The following is an 18,008-nucleotide window of genomic DNA, read 5'->3' as shown; positions in this document are numbered from 1 at the left end:
ACCTCCTGATGAAAGTGCTTTTCTTTATGCTCACCCTGGACAACCTGTGCTACAGGTTGTTGCCCTTACACTTTGTCTTATCAGATATAATAGCTAGGAATAATTTGGATTTAATAATTGGTCTTATTAACTCCCTTGGATTCATCATCTTATTAACTGCCTTTTAAGAACCTGTAGGCTGCTATAAGTTCTTTACCTCCTTTCCATCAGATTAAACAAACCCAACTCCCTCAGCCCCTCTCTACAGGTTCTGCACTTTGGGTTCCAAGATCATGGAGCCATCCACTGGGTAGTGGTTTTCTCTAACATTTCTACTTTCCCCTTGAGCAAAAGGCCTTATCCATGACAGGAGCACATCTGGCCACTGTTGACTCTGGCACTTACCCTAACATCTTATTCCTTTGCATGCTGGTGTTGTGCAGCCTGTCACTGCCCAGCCTGTACTGACACATCAGATTATCCCCCCCAGCTCCAGAAGTTTGTGCTTCTCCTTGCTGAATCCACAAGGCTGAAGTGTACCCAGTGAAATATTTACCCAGCTGTCTCTGGGGTGAGGTTCCATCTCTCAGAATTTCAGCCATGCTCCAGGACTGGTGTCATCTGCAGTTTTCAGAGGATATGCTCAGTATCATTTCCCATGTCACTGATAAAGACATGGAACAAAAATGGTCCCAGTATCAACCTTCAGGGTACCTTGGTTGCAACAAGCTGCCAAGACAATGTTTGTCACCCTTTGCAAGGAGGGACAGCCACTGGATGTACTGAATGTAGATAACACATCTCAGAGAGCTGGAAGCAATACTGTCATAGGTGGTCACCTAAGGTGGCTTTTAGCACCATGTTTGGGAAGCAGCTGTGATTTCAGCAGCTGCTCTGTAGAGACAAACCTAAACCCTACAACAGGGCATGGCTGAAATGTGTGCTGAAGCTGGGCATTCTCCCTTCAGATTAAACAAAATTAAATAAACTGAGCTGGAAATGACAGACACCACAGCAATAGCTGTGCTCTTCTCTTCAGCAAAATCAATGGAGAGAAGTTGAATGGCATGTTCTCTGGCTGAGACAGATGGGTGGTGGACAGAACTGACATGGATTCCTCTCAGACCTGTGGGAATCAGTGCCTCAGTCTGTTTGCTCTTGTGTCAGCAAAGGAGCAGGAAATGGAAATAAGGCAGTGCAGACTGCAGGAACAGGAAGTAACTACATGTTTTCCACTTTACCAAAATTCTTCCTAATCCTACACATCCCAGAGCATTAGCAATTTTACCCCAAATACTTGTGGGGGTTACTAACCCAGCAAAGAAGCTCAAAGTAGCACTTGTTCTTTCCCAGCTGCTTTCACAAATGAAAACAGGACCCATGGGATTAATTACATTAGTTCTAAATCTCTAAGTGTCCTTTTGAAGATATATTTTCATGGAGAAGGGCTTTGATCAAATATACTTCTACCAAGGAAAATGTCTGCTATACCATAGATCATCTCCTACCTCCCTTGCAACTCTGATCCTATCACACCAACTCATTTCCCTTCAGGCACAGGGTAAAACTCCACAGGAAATACAGTGTGGCAAGAGAGGCCAGGCTGTAAGGGCAAAAGGGAATGTAAGATTCATTTTCCAAGCCAAATAGTTTTGTGTCAGCCAAAAAATGTCAGTATTCACATTCAGGGAGAGAGAACAGCAAAATACTAACATATCTAGACCTCTTCCATTAGCAAACAACATGAAAAAACCTTAAAAAAAGAAAAAAGACAATGTCAGAGGTTGATTTCCAAACTTGCTTTGAAACCCTCTGGGTATTTGGATTACAAAGGACTTTGATTAGCCTTCCATGAACTGCAGAATCGAAGGCACCTCACACATCTGAGTTCTGTTGTCTAGGGGAATTTACACTGGCAAGTTACTCCTAATTTAATTGGAGTGGGAGGTGGGAAATTTCAGCTATTCAAATGTTAAAGCATTTAGGAATGTTAGACTGAGGGCTTCACAGTACTGTGATTGAAACTGCTTTTGGGAGGCAGTGACAGGGTGGGCACCTTGATGAGAGGATTGTGAGAAAACCTGTGAGAGCTGGAGTCGGTGCTGGAGCATCAGAGAGGGGGGAAAAAAGGTAGTAGTGAGTTGGAACATGTGTGAGGACATGAGAAAAGCTAAGATGGGTCAGTCAAGATGGGTCATGTCAAAGAAGGGCCCTTTGCTGGACAGGAGGCTGGCCCTGAGTGGTCAGCATGACCTCAGAGAGAGCAGGGGAAAATGGCATGTCCCTCTTCCTCCCTTTAGCATCTTTTTCCCCCCAGGCTTACGAAGGCTCAAGTAACAGAAGCCCTCTACTGTCAGAACATACTGCACTGAGACACACAAAAATATGCCCCATGAGCTGTGCTGAACTATTTCCCTGCTCACATGGAAACAAGTAGTGTGAAAACTACAGACAAGGGTTCACAACTTTGTTTCACTAAATAAGTCATTCAGAGAGAGGAAAAAAAAACAACAGCACCCCAAAGAGCGTGTGTCATAGAAGAGACTGTGTTGAGTCAAATGTTGAAAAGAAGCATGGGCTTGGGCTGCCAACGCATCTGAAAATATTGCAGCCCATTCTGGGCACAGATGTGCCAGAAGGAAGGGACACAACATCTATTGAACAGCTATGTGATGGGATTTGAGTTGGGAGGTTTCTGTACCACATATTCACTCTTGCAGCTTCTCTCAATGCAGGGAAGTAACCTGTGCCATGACAGTGGGGCACGATGCTCTACTTCTTTTTGAGTCTTTCTCAAAAAAAGCAACGCTGAATTAATGCAAAGCTGAATTAATTCCTCCATGCAAACTATTTCTGAGACATCCCAGCAAGAGATATTTTCCCTATTCAACAAGAGAAGGAAGTGATTCTGGGTGCTGGGTTTCTATGTAATATTTTCCATAATATCACTGAGAAACAGCCAAGTCCCTAAGCACATTCCCACGTTACTGAAAAGCTGGAGCACTGCAGGTCAGGGTCCCTGGCAGCATCAGAGGGCTCCGTCCCACAGGTCTGGTGGCCCTGACACCATGGCCACCAGCTGTGGTGGCCCTGACACCATCACCACAATGCTCTATACTGGTGGGAAGCTTCAGCTCAAGGCTGCAGAACAATTTTCAAGCGGTCACCTGGGCAGACCACCAAACTCCTTGGCTACTAGAGTTACCCCCTCAGTCTTTGCCTCAGAGCAGAGTGGCAGGGAGCCACCGAGGAGCTCTGCACTGCTCCCAGGGGGTGACGGGCTCTCAGTGGGGTGTGAAGCAAGAAGAACCTCCAATCTGATTGTAAAGAATGCAAAGCACTTTTGGATTCTTCTGGATGAATGACAAATAAATGACAACAGTGAAGTTATTAACTGGCTGACATAACTGGCTCATTCAGACTCCCAGCTCTGCTCAGTATCTGCATGACCTCACCTCTGCTTGGGAGACAAAGTTTTTACTTATTGGTTGGCCAAATCTGAAAATTAAAAATAATAATAATAATAAAAAAAAAGAAAGTATTTTTCTGGCAAGAGGAATGAGCAATGATAGCATTCTGGGCACGGCAGTTCACTGGCCAGCTTTGTCAGCTCAGGAGGTGACTTCAACTGGAATTAGCAGAGGGAATACCGCCCAGAGATCAAGCTAAGCAAACAAGAGCAGCCAGCGGGGAGGGCACTAGCCTTCCCTCCTGGGAGAGGGGACAAACAGGCTTGTGCAAGGTTTCTGTGCATGGAAATGGCTAACTGAGCACCACACTGCCACTTCCCACCGTGGAAAGAAGCAATTACATATCATCTCCCATGCAAAGCCTTGCTCAGTGCAGGTTGGATTTCAAGTGAAGCGCGGTATAAGAGAGAACTGGTTTCTCACTAATTTCCCTAATTCACAGCTACAGCTGCATTATTGTGTTTACTTTTCATATGACAGGCTGTTATATCATAGGGCCTAGGAGATGACCAAAACAAACTGCACACAAAGGGCAAATAACTGGCTAGGCTTCACCATCAGCAAAATAAAAGTTACTTAATAATTTGAGGAAAGGGTGTTTCCTTTAAAACCTCTGCCATGAATGCTCAAGCAACTTGCCTCAAGGTCAGCAAGCACCAAGCACTGCTGCAAATCCTTCATCACCCTTAGCAGGCAGGAGGTGCTCACTGACAGACACACACATGTCCAGGTGCAGGGTCCCCTCCAGGCAGACCCCTCCTGGGGCAGCAGACTGTTGCTCTGGAGGATTGGTGATGAGGCCCCTGCTGTGCCCACAAGGTCAGCCCATCTGGAATGAGCCAAAAGCCCTTGTTATCCTGTCCAAGCCCCTCTTTTGGGGCGCAAAAGGAGATTGCCTGGGGTAGCCAGGGAAGAGACACCATGAAAACATCAAGAGAAACCTTTGGGTTCTGAAAAGAGGCATTCAGGCACCTCACTCCATCCATGTTAAAAGGAATTAGGGACCTAAGCAACTTTCCAAAGTTTGCACATACCCATTGGGTGAGGAATTTTGTCATTTCATGTTACTAATACATTCTTTTGCAGTCAGCAACAAAACCCAGTTTAAAAATAGGAAGCAGTTGCAGAGAGGCAAGGGGAATAGGATGAGTTTTCTGTTTGCTTTACACAGGAACTTGGCAGCCTTGTCTCTGCTGACTGCAATGCTGCACATGATTCCTGTATTCCAAACAGTTCTCTTCAACATTGGACAACCCTCTACCACCACCTGCCTCAGAGCCAGCACGTGGGTGTGAGCTGCAAGGAAGGATTTTTTTTTCTGATATGCAATGTCATATTGAGAAGATTGACTGGAATCCCAACAGGACAGCCCCCTTTTCCTTTCTATTACCTAATTTTGAAAGTATTGATGGCTTCATTGTTGGTACTCTATTGGTCTTGCCAATAGACTTGTATCATTTTCATGCTGAAATTTGATTAATTTTCCCCATGATACAAAACTCATGGCCCATCAAAGAAAAAATCCTTGTTTGGATAGATGCTAGATCTCTTATTTACCCTCCCTTGCTTACAGAGGTATTTTAATGGAGGTGGAATAATTTGTTACTCAGATCTAGACCTGATTTCTAATTTTGATTCAAATGTAGTACTCAACTTTTTCCAGATTAAAGATTTTTCCTTTTAAATCAATTTTTCTATTACTAAAAATTTTAAAGTATACCACTCAATTAGATGTCTTCACATTCGCAAAGATCCATAATGTGAACAAAGATTGTCCGTTGTTTCCTAAATGGCCTTCTGGATTTATGCCTGGGATTAAATGCATCAGATGACGTTGGGCCATCTGTGCTGTGCTTTGCTATTATTTTATTCTGAAAAATAAATGAACAGAAGACAGCATTATGGTAGTTGTATCCGCCCATTAAAGGGCATGTGTTAAGCCAAAACCCAATATAATTCAACAATTACCATCATTTTTGTAAGGTCTTCTTTCTCCAGAGAAAATACATAATGTGCATTAATATTTCATTATTTTTTATGTGATTTCTCAGCTTCTGTTTAGGTTTGGAAGATTTACAGTGGAGCACTTAAAATCTAAAATATGCTGACTGTCAGAGGCCTGACTCTGGCTTGAGAGGACAGTTACTTCTCTGGTCAGCCTCTGCGCTCATTTAGAATGAGAATGAGACAACCTCTGAATACATATATAACCCCACTGTAATAAACAGAACACTGCATTCTAGGTTATCCAGATTATTTATGTCTGTCTAGAGAAATAATTTCTATGTGATCATGCTCCAAATAATATGATTTTTTAATTCCAAAAAATATTTTCTTCATGACTAATAGCAAAATGCCACCAGGCAGCATTCAGTAAAACAGTGCAAAAGTGCAGTCACATCTTGGCAGGCCTGGAGCCTGGAGGCAGAGCTCAGAGCAAATCCCTCTAAGTGTGGGTGCTGAACCCACCCTGACACAGGAGCCCTTCCAGCTGCCCCCAGCACAGGGCTGTGTAATGCAGAGCGTGTGCTGTGACTCTGAGCTGGGCACAGCTGCATTGCAGTTTGCCCTACATTGCTGCCTCTGCACACTGCAGGGCCTTGGGCTGCACTGGGGACTGGAACTCAGGAAATTCTGACTTCTCTTTTCCCCTTAACTGCAGCCGCATCTGCAAAATATTTACACCCAGCTTATAATTTAGGGCACAAATTTAAACTCAAGCAACTTCTGCAGTGTCTTCTTCTTCTATCATAGATAACTTTTCCAACTCCCACCAGGAATGGGCATGCCTTTATTCCGTGCACTTCTGCTTTGTTCTCTGGGTTTTCTTCTGGACACTGCCAAGAATGTTTTTCCCATAAAGCTTTACCATTTGGCAGTGAATGTCTTTGACATGATCAGTGTCCCTCTAGTGAGGGAGAAAGCTCCTTGAGAAAGGCAAAACTGTCTTAGGGGGCAGGAAGAGACTTATTGCTTCTCTGCAACTCAGCAGCCAGCAAGGCTGCCCTGTGGTCTGCCCTCCCTGGGGACACTCCTCCTGTTTGAGAAACTGGTCTGTCTCCAACAGTACTGAAAACTGTGCTTCTTTGGTCTTGTTTGACTAGGGCTTCAACTGATTGGTATTTAGTTTTGACTTGTCAGCAGACTGTATCTCTGATTAATGCTCCTTATGAATGGAAATACCACAGGCTTTTTACAAATACGGTTTCTGTTTCTGTGTTATTTCTTCTGTCAAATTATATCAAGTGATCACTCCCTGGCTGTATCCTTAACTCTGCAAGATGCTCTCTTACGTTTCAGGATCAAGAAGTTCCTGTCTCTTGACTTGTTATGCCCCTGAGACAGAGCAATATGCCACATGTGACAAGAGAGCAACTTCAGAGATTCCTACTTTAGCCAGAAGTGACAGTACAGAGGTGGAATTTTATCTGTGATAATAGCTCTTTCCCATATGCATCAAGTCCTGCCTTGTTCTTTATTTGTGACAAACTACAAGCCACAGACTTTCCACAAATTTCTCCTTGTGCTTATCCTCATTTTATATTTTGTTAAGCAAACCTGCTCTGCTGCAAACATTGCTCAGGACCCTGCAGAGCTGCTTTTGCAGCCACACAGAATCTCTTATCTTGTGGGTCTCCAGCTGCTGAAAATATCAACACTTTATGTGTTAGTACCTTTCACACATTTTTGTTTTCCATTTTCACCAATAAGTCATGTCCTCTACTAACAGAAAGGTAAGCAGAATTCAAAATGAACTTAAAAATTCAAGCCTTCTCATGTGTAAGAACATGCAAATCATAGAATCACAGAAACATGAAGTTTGGAAAACACATCCAGGAGCGTTGAGTCCAACCTTTGACTGATAACCACCTTGTCAACCAAGTGCCTTAGTGTCAACTAAGAGCACAGCACTAAGTCCCCCATATCCTGTCATTTCTTGAACGCTTCCAGAGATGGTGACTCCAGAACTTCTCCAGATGGACCATTCCAATGCCTCACCACCCTTTCAATGAAAAAAATGTTTCTGATTCTGTCGAATCCAAACCTCCCCTGGCACAGCACTTCCTCTTATCCTGTCCCTTGTTGCCTGAGAGAAGAGGCCAGTCTTCACCTTACTACAATGTCCTTTCTGGCTGTTGTAGAGATCAAGGTCTCCCCTGAAACTGTTCCCTGAAATCCTTGGATATGATTTATGTGTACATAATATAAGGATGTACTGCATATTATATGGCATATATATGAGAGTGTGTGTGTGTGTGTGTGTGTGTGTTTGTGTAGCTTACATATAATTACTACAAATAAATAATGCATTATAGTGAAATTATTCCATATAAAAAAGAGTTTTAATTCCTCCTCTGCTTCTCAGTAAAGAAAGGCAGGAGCCATGCTTTGCCTGACATTTATATTCCCTATCTGATAGAGGCTTAGCTATGAGGCAACAGCAAGTGGGTTCACAGCAGCCTGTAGTGCTGTAAACTGAGCATTTTTCAGAGGTTAGGAACAATTACACATGACAGTATTGCAGACTGACTGAGAGTGATTTCAAGTTACCAAGTCCCATAAAGGAAAGCTCTTTCATGTGGAAGAGGCTGAACAACTGGCTGAGTAGCTTTGAAATTTGCTCCCAAGTGCCACTGCCCTTCCCTGAGATGAAATGAGCCATTTGGATGTTAGATGTTTGATCTGTGATAACTGCCTAGACCTCCCCTGTACCAGATAGAGACCTTGGAAAACAGGTAACTGGAAGCAGAGAACATGAAAATGGGGATGTGAATCATATATCTCAGGCTTTGAACATTTTTTTTCACTGTCTCTTAATGGTGTTCCTATGTTTTCCACATTTATTTGGCTCTGTACCCATGTTTGTCCTCTTCTTCCATTTTGCTCTTTCTCATGACATTTTCTGTTTCACTTTATATTCATGCAGTTGCCTTGTGACCACCCTTTTGATTTGCTATGCTGTCTGCTGCCAAGATGAACTTCAATACTTGCCCCTGGCTGGCACCACTAAAGCTCCACTACAGTGTGTCTTCTCTGTACATGCCTGCACAGTTTTGTCACTTTAGAAATACCCATGGACTTTTTAATAATGTGACTTTTTAAAGACAAATTGCACAGTATATTAGCCCTGAGTGTAATAGGGAAAATGGAGCAACACAGCCAAGATTTTATGAGTTCTGTAATATTGCTGATATTTTTGCCCCAAAGAGACAAACTCTATCAGCAAGCTTCCCCTCCCAGAGCTCAGAAGAGATTCAAAAACATCTCAGAGTCTCACTAATTGAAAGCAACATACATCTCTTTGCAAGGAATGGGAAGGAAAGCATTTAAAACCTGTAGCTTCACACATCAGGGACTGGAGCAAGACACGCAACCCCTCCATTTTACTGAGGCATAGCACAAAGTGTTGATGCATAAACATTTTCAAATGAGAGAAAATGCCAAAGCCTCACAAGGCAGCAGACTGCAAGCCACAGTAGTGTGAGCTACAGATTTGGTTAGCTTCTTCAAACTGCCAGCTCCAAGGTTTGTTTTATCCGTCTCCCTCCCCCACACTGCTCGAACCCTACAAAGTCTGCTATGATTTGCACCTTTCCATAATCTCTGGATTTCTACAACAGTGCTGCATCCTAATCAGACCCTTTTGTCATGCTTCATGGTTCCAGCAAAATCATGCATTGTTTGGGTATGTGCAGGCTCTTCACCATTGTCTTGAGCCCTTGAGAAGAGAGCAACCCCACTGGCTGGGCTCGGCAAAGGTTATGATGGAATTTTGAGTCCTATGGTGTTCTCTGTCATTACACTCATGCAAAACAACACCTGTCACATCCTAGGGTGCACTTCCATTAGCAGGAAAGTCAAAGACTTGAGGTGATCAGAGAGCTACAGAGAGGTTCCTCCTTATGCACTGCCCTTCCAAGCAAGCAGACCCAAGGAAGGAGCCACAAGTCCCTGGGAAACCCACTGAGCACACCAGCCCTTCTGCAGAAACCACAGACTCATTCCCTCACACACACACTGCAAACCCTGACACCAGAGGCACACCAGAGGGGATAGGGGCTGATAATGTAGCCAACTCTCATGACTTTATCATGAATCTTGTAATGGGCAATGTTTATTTTAAAGTTCCTGGAGTCATAGTTTCATAGAGCTTGGAATAACTTCATCCTGGGAGCTGATGCTTAGTTATTATCCACTGTTTCCCTGAATCTATTCCAGTGGTGTGCCTTTCCTTCTGTGTTCTTCAGCTTTCCCACAGCAATTCTGCCTTTTGTCAGATCATCAAGCACTGCAACTGGGCTGCCCAGGGAAGTGGATGAGTCACCATCCCTGGAGGTATTTAAAAGCCATGTAGATGTGGGGATATGGGACATGATTTAGTGGTGCACTTCACAGGGCTGGGTTAAAGATCAGCCTTGATGATCTTAAAGGTCTCTTCCAACTTAGAAAATTCTATGACTCCATGACTAAAGCACATATTGCCCAGACAGAGCCACATTGCTAGTCAATCCATCTCATCTGCATGTATGATCTGTATCTCTCACTATGTTACCTACTACAGTTTTGTCACCATGGTAATTGTTGCAGGAAATGGGCCATGTTGGCTGACATTAATTGCACTGCCCTCAATTTCTGGTTGTTCCCACATCTGCTTTCTGGTGCCTGGCCTGTGTCTGTGTATGATTATGTGGGAAACCATACCATAACATATATTTAAGATAAAATAAATATTTGGTCCTTGTAGTTTCAAGGCAAAAGTTAAGACACCAAAAGCTTATTAAAAAATCCCATGGTTTACACCTTGGTATAATCTTATGGCTTTCAAGTTCCTTTTGTGAATGTCTGGAGCCTGCTTTCATGAACCAGCAATAAAGTTCTGGGGCTGAACAGTGGGAGTGGCCAGTGAATGGCTGGGGAATGGCACTGAGCCCCAAAAGGGCAACTTGGGGACAGTTTCTGAGCTGTCCTCAACCCTAGCTGAGGTGTCTCCCAGTCTGCCTGGTTCCTCAGCTTTGAGCTATTTCCTCAAAGCTGAGGAAATAGCTAAGAACATAGCTAAACCTCTGACAGGAGCACAAACACAGCTTGCAGGACTGGATGTGCAGCTGTTCGGCACTACAGCACAGAGGAGGGACCACAACAGCTCAGCCCTGCTGCTGCCCCATGCTCATCACTGTGGGCAGCCCCAGCCAGGAGCCACACTCTTCTGAACCTCTCCCCACAAACTCCTGCTGGCCAGCTTCTCTTACTTAACAGCATTCACACTGTGTGTAAATTCCCAGATTAGTGAATAAAAAATATGAGCTTTCTGCCAATTACCAAGGGGCGGGAATGTGCATTAAAGTAAGTGAACTGAAATTCTGTTCTACAGAAAGAGTGGCTGCCCCTTCTGCAGTGATGACCAAATGGTGACCAGGATCTGCACACCAGTAACAGCTGGGATCATGCCTGAGTGTAGGACCTTTATCAGCCTCCAGACCCCTCATGCCTTATGGGCTCACTGTACATCTGCAACAAAAGCAGAGTTAGGAGAATTGAAAATATCTGAGACCGATCCTTGCTGTGTGAACAATCAGAATCCCCAGGTTAGATGCCATCAGCTTCAGGGAGTGAAATTTGTAATACCTCACATACCATTGCTGCATACAGAAACCCCAAAAAGAAGCAACTTTCAGGGGGAAAGTTTCCCTGGGGAGGCTCCTGGCATACAGGAATGCAGCACAAGGGAGAATTCACAGGAAACTTGGTCAGAACCGGAATCTCCTGTTAAACTTGATGTGTGTCAGTTCCTGTTTAAACAAAATGTATAGTCTCCAGCTAGCCACAGTGGTTAGTTAATCTCTGTGTTTTGTTACTACTCAAAACTCTGAGCAAGCCTGCACTTCTGTGGTATCTGTGGTAAAGGGACAGGACAAGGCTAAAATAATCTAAAGACAAACAGAAGATAAGATGAGAAAAGGAGGCAAAAATGAAAGGTTACAATTTTGCAACAGGTCATTGAGCCACAGTGCAACCAAGTGTAGACATCAGTGCATCTAATATCCGGTCTAGTGTCTGTTTCCCATTAGCTTAGCAAGCTCCTGAGAGAGAGCACAACTACTGTGTCACCCACAAAGTTAAAGTAAATATATGTATCTGTACAACCTATAGGATTTTTATGTTATACAAAATGACCAATTTGAGTAAACATTTAAAAAGCTTGGATACTCCAAAGGGACCATCTTTTGCTCATGTTTTTTGAGATTTCCTGAAATTCATCAGAAAGCTGTTCAGTGGCAGAAGCTGGTCAATGAGAACAGTGGTATCGGTCTGGTAGCCAGTTTCTGGAGTCAAGCAAAGTAAAACAGACTCCTTCCACAGAGACAATTCAAGAAGACAGTTCTTTCTTTATCCAAATCGCTTTTAGAAACAAATTTACAGATTTTTAAAACTAGCTCAGACAAACCACCCCTAACACAGATTTAATCAAAACCAAGAAATCTCAGAAATACTGATGCAAGCATTTGTACAGTGAAGACCCTATGAAACTGGGTTTATAGGGTTTATGGGATTTATGGAAAGATCATAGCAAGAAGACATTCATTTCTATTCTCAGATGCCATCTCTTCTTCCATTCATCGTCATCTGTCTTCAGGATATGATGATTTTCTATGTTGTCTTTCTTGCTTGCTTTTCTAATACAAATCAGCAAAAAACTTTTCTGCAAGTTCCTATTCTGCTTTTATATCAATAAACTGTGTAGGCAATCTTCCCCTTTTATAAGCTGTAGAGTTAAAACACAAAAGAAAAATTAATTGAGGTGAAATCTTTTTTAAGTGAATGAATGTGTGTAAAATTTCCCATTAAGACCTACAACTGTAAAAAAGAGCTAGGTCTGGTTGCTCTCAAGTGCAAAACTTGCAAGCTGTCTTACTCACTTAACTTTCCAGACAGTTCGTGTTGCAAAATAAGTAGGGACAATTGCTTCTGTACCCGCATGCAATACTTTTAGAGAAATGCGAGCACAAAGAAAAGAAATACCAGAAGTTTGTACAGGAAATGCTTGCTTAAAATTCAGCTTCTTTGCTTGCAGGATTTGGATAATGCTAAATTCCCTATGCTCCCTCAAGCCAGAGGCTGCGCTTTTGCAGATGACACTGACCCCAGTGAGCAGAAATACCACCAGTGGGAGACCAGACTGAACTCGGGGTGTGTGCCACACTGATGTCAAGGGAGATGAAGGACACACCTCTGCCTGAACTGAAGAGGGGAAAATAAACCAACAGTCATCATTAGAACACTTCATAAAATAGATCTTTCCATTCTGTCAGCAGAAGCAAAGCAGATTCATTCCACACCCCTGGCTAGTTTTGCTCTCCTCACTTATCATACAGTGTCATTTTTTTGGCTCCTGACCAGCCCATTCAGGGCTTTGAAGGTGCTTAAACTCACAAGAAAAATCAACAGCTATTTGTCTAACATTGTTCTGACCCACACTGCTGTATAATGTTTCCATGAAATTAAGTTTCTTTATTACTGTTCATGACATTCCTGCTTTTTTAGTATTTAGACAAACCTTTCAATGCAAGAGTCTTAGGTGGAAAAAAAAAGAGCGAAACTAAATTTTACATATTTAGTTCCACTTGTTCTGAGCTGAATTAGCTACAAGCACCCTTTACCCAAACGGCACAGCACTACCTGCTTGATTTTGCAAGAAAATGGAGTGTTTCTTGAATAGAATATGCCAGTCTGAGCTCCTAGGGCTTTTGCAGTGCTCCATCTCTATAGAACTACTTTCAGCTTATTCTTCTTGTTGCTATGGCTATCCAAACTGGTCAAGTTCATTGGGACATGAGCAGGAATTGACAGGTATTTTAACACATGTCATCAAAACAGGCTCTGCAACCACAGACCAAGTACTTTCAAGACTATTTCAATGCTTTCCATATGGGAAAGCAGATGTAGAGAGAAGTGGTGGAGAAATACTCTGACCATAGAAATGGGAGCAAGGGCCTGCACTCTCTGAACATCAGTCCAGTGCACTCTGGGACTAAGGCACTTCTTTACACTACATGACCATAAAATGTCTCTGAATCAGCAATAATTCTCATACCAGAAAATGAGTTTGCATTTTATTACAGACAAGGTAATTAATAACCAAATGGCAAAGAAATCACACGGAGGCACAGCCATTGGTCTCTGTGCCAGACATGTATTACCAGAACACTGAGGTGACTGATTCCCACGGGGTCCCTGTGCCCATGCAGGGCAGAGGAAGGACACTGCCTGTGGAATGAATGGCTGTATTACATCTCACAGCTGAAAATGTGTGGCCTTGTGGTACAGAGGTGTCCCCAGAACAAACAGGCTGACAACAGGCTCACTCACTGCTGGGCTGCTCATGCCTTCATCTCAACCCAACGTGTTGAGTCGTTCCCCCATCCCTATCACACTGTGACAAGGGGACTGAGCTCCTGCTCACAGCTGGGACACCACAGCACAGTGAGGTGGGCTGGGGACACTGAGGTGCAGATACTGTGGCAGCTCCACTGCCTTGAATTGCCACAGTGTCTTCTGTGGCCTCCTGCAAATTAGACCCAGGTATCTCAAGAAACAGAGAGAAAGAGGAACCTACAGAGAATTTCCACATATTTTAAGTGGTTTTCCTAGCAATTAAAATGCTGCAGCATGATCACGCACAAAATCCAGTTCTCCATGGCAATATGAAATCACATTTACCATGAGGCCATGTCTTCTCTCCTGCAGCTCTTGTCCTGCCCATTGCAAGCTTTCAGAAGTGATGGTGGGTCTTACCAGAGGGTAGAACCAGGCCCTTTTGGCTCTATCTCCCAACAGGCTTCTTTGCCCACGGGGTATCTCCAGCCACCACAGCTCCTTACCTTCTTTCACATCTAGCACTGCCTTTCCCTTCATGCCTAGCCTTTTTATAGAAGAGCTCTCCAAAATAATCAGGATTTTTAGGTCTGTGTGCCTTTCCCTCAACTCCCTGAAGGCCTAAGGGTCTTTGTTTGTGAACTGCAGTAGGCTTGACCCTAGCATAGAGTAGCAGTAAATGCGCTCTTTCCAAAATTTTTCCTGTGGCAGCAGTTGTAGTTAGCATTATTCAAACACTATTCAACATCTGCCCTGAACGAGGGAGGGACTACACCACAAAATAGTAGTGCTCAGACACTACTATAGCACACAGGACGCAGGCTGAATTACAGTTCTGCTGATGTTTCTTGGCATTTGGGTGTTCAACTGAAAATTCAATCACTCTCACAGATTTTCTGTCATAATGCATGCACACACTGAGGTTTTAAGAACCATGTATAGGAATTTGAAGTCTTTCATCCATCAGAATGGATGCAGGAGCCCTGCCAATGCCCATAAGCAGTGGGATTTCTAAAGCCATCTTTGCTTTGAAATTAATCAGACTATGTACACTACTCATCCATCATCACTCTGTAATTACTCAGTCAGAAAGGCTTAGTCTGAGGTGATCTTGCCTAACCATGTTCTCCTGCTGCCTTTAAGTGCTGCACTTTCTGCTTCATTCTTCCCACTGCTGTCACAGCATTGCTGGGCTTTGCCAGAGATTAAGGTTTCATTGTGCAGGACACTGTTCTGCACCGAAGAGAGAATGTCTGCCACTAAGCACTTAAGTCTAAATCGACTGGACAGATAAAGGGGTCCAGAGAGGGTGTACTGCTGCCTCCCTTCAGTAGAAGAAGAAAGAACTGTAGGCACAGACATTACCATAAAATCACATTGGAGATCTCTAACAGAAATAGATTTGTAGCCCCAGCTTTTCTCTCAGCATTGTAGAATAAGACCATCCTTTTTCTTGTTTGCTCTCAGTCTCGAAACAATGCTTTGGGGAACTTTTTTTGAGGTGTGGAGTTTCTTTCCTTTTTTTCCCCTCTTTCCAAAAATACAGTTGCTATGTGTGATTTAATACTCAGTTTTGAAAACAGGTTTGCACTGCTGTCCTGTTAAAACACCTTTCTTGCATGCTTTGGATTCTTGCATGCTTGTGCTTGTCACCTTTAACATAAAACATGCATAGCTCTCAAACATGATGTGAAGAGCTCAGCTACAGCCTCTGCAGGGATCTCTGCAGAGATCAGGCTGACCCTGAGACAGTGCTCTGACTATTTTGATTGCCTAGAGGTCTCCATCAACCTACAGGAAACTGGCCACAGTGGTTTTGGGCTTTTTCCACTCTAAATAGCTGTTTGAACTGCAGAGAACCAAAATAATTAGGTTGGAAATAACTGTTAATAAAGAAGCATAGTTTTCACTTAGAAAAGAAAAAAATACTAAAGAAAAGCCCATAAAATGCTGGTTACTGCATTTATTGGAAGGCATACTAGCCCCTCTCCCCTATCCACATAAAAGTTATCTTCAAAAAGGCATGATATTACTCCCAAAAAAGGAAGTACATGTTTTCATTTGTGTGGTTACAGCACAGCTGTGGGCTGTTCTCTACTTTGTGAACCGAAAACCAGATCTGGTGCGTGGCTTGAAATGTCATGAAGAGATTCACATTTGAAAACACTAAAAACTTTACAGTCTTTGATGATCAGGATGTAAAAGGATTATCTGATTATGTATGGATTGGCAGATCTTGGTATTTTATCATGAGTCCAATGGTACATCACAATTTTATTTCTGAAAATCCCTCATGTCAAATCTTGTAAACAGATAAAGGTCTAAGCTTTCATTGCAAAAAAAAAAAAAAAAGAGATTTCTCTTCTATTTATGTTGAGGGAAAACATGACCTTAACTGCTTCTAATAATACCTACAATATAACTAAAAAATCCCACCTTGGAATTTGCTTTTTAAGACAATCTACTGATACATTGAACACATACTTCTGGCTTTAAATTGACTGTGGTTAGCAACTCTGCAAACCATTTATGATACAAATGCACAAAAACAATGACAAAAGAGAAAAATCTGGAGAAAATGTTCAGCTTTCACCAGCTGGTGCACTGAGAAGCTGCAATTCTTGTCGATGTGCCATGTGTTTACAGACCTGCCAGTGGCATCACATTTGAACTGTTTGACTTGAGTTAGAAACAGCTTCCCTTTCTCCTCTGACACAATGTGGTCTTTACTGGCTGAGCATGCACACAGCCTTCCTCCTTCTTCCTGCCCAATGAGCCAGGTGCATGGGGAAGCATACAAGATTTGTAGAGTTCACTGCAGGCTAAGAAGGCTGAGGACCTCTGCATTGAAGGTGCTCACAGTTACTGATCGATCTGATCCATGTGGTATTCTGTGTCCAGGGTCATGAGACATGGCCTGGATTTCTTCTGCCTCTTGTTTACCTCAGGCAGGAATAGCCTCTGTAGTATGCGCTTGCCATTTGTCTTGTCCTTAGCCTTCCAAGGAGGAGCCCATCAAAACCTTTCCACGTCCTTATGGGGAAGAGTTGTCCCCTTTAACTCTTCCACAGGCGAGAGCAGGCTGCCATTTCAAAAGAGCCATCACAATGTTGACAAAACTCTCGTGGTTCACATTCCTTGTTTACACTGATGGAGTTTGGGAAGGTTATGCTGGAGACTATTGTGCCATACGTGCACACTGTCTACATAGCAGCAACTTGCAAAACACAATTGCACTGTTTAAGTGTGTTATATAATTAGGGCAAGCAGGGATCTGGCCCTGCATGCTGTTACAGTGCTGTCCTGCTCATCATTTCTGAGATCTATAGCACCAGGGAACATGATACCACCAGTCTGTAGTTTTCAAACTTAAACAAAGTATTTTGTTGGATTGGTGACCAAACTAATTTTTATGACATGTCATTTCTGTAAGGACATTGCTTTATTTCGCAGAAGGGTTTCCCATAGATAATGGTTGTTAGCTGGCTGAGTTGGAATCTGGCAGGATTAAGGAAATCTAAACTGACAGCTGGTTTTGTGCAAGGAAGCATAATGTGGCTGTTGTTACAGGAGGCAATGTGGGATGCTTGTGCACAAATGCATGACAAGGGGGCTTGCTCTTAGCTGTCTATGTAAGTGCAGCTTAGCAGTTAAAGCAGCATAGAAGGGCTAAATGCCTTGCAGAGAAAACTTCATGTGACTTTTTCATGTGGCTGTGAATATGATTATGTTTTTACTTTCACTATAGTTGTCAGAAACAGATGTTTGAACTCTGGTCAAAACAAAAAGGAGCCACATTGCCAATTACCTTAAAGAGAAGCCAAGGCAGCTCACCACTAAAGACTGAGGATCTTAGCAAAAGGAACAGATTGCCTCTCCAGATAACAGCCCAGCTTGTAGGTCTGCACAACTGATACAGCAGGACTGATGAGTCCTATCAGAAACAGCACCTCAGATGCTGACTTTTCATTCGCCAGCTCCAAGGTTTTATTTTCTCCAAGCAAACTGCCCTGCAACTGTTAAGCACAGACATTTGAAAACAAACACAGTTGTTTCAATGGGACTGCACAGCTCAGTGCTCAGAGGCAGTACTGCCACTTCTGCTGAGCTCTGCAGGCATGAAGGTGCTGAAGGTGCCTATCTGGAAACACAAAGCATTTCTTTAGGGGTTTCTCAGTCAGAAGA

Source organism: Molothrus ater, chromosome Z (genome assembly GCF_012460135.2).
Source record: "Molothrus ater isolate BHLD 08-10-18 breed brown headed cowbird chromosome Z, BPBGC_Mater_1.1, whole genome shotgun sequence".
NCBI classification, from domain to species: Eukaryota; Metazoa; Chordata; class Aves; order Passeriformes; family Icteridae; genus Molothrus; species Molothrus ater.
This window is presented reverse-complemented; position numbering follows the sequence as displayed.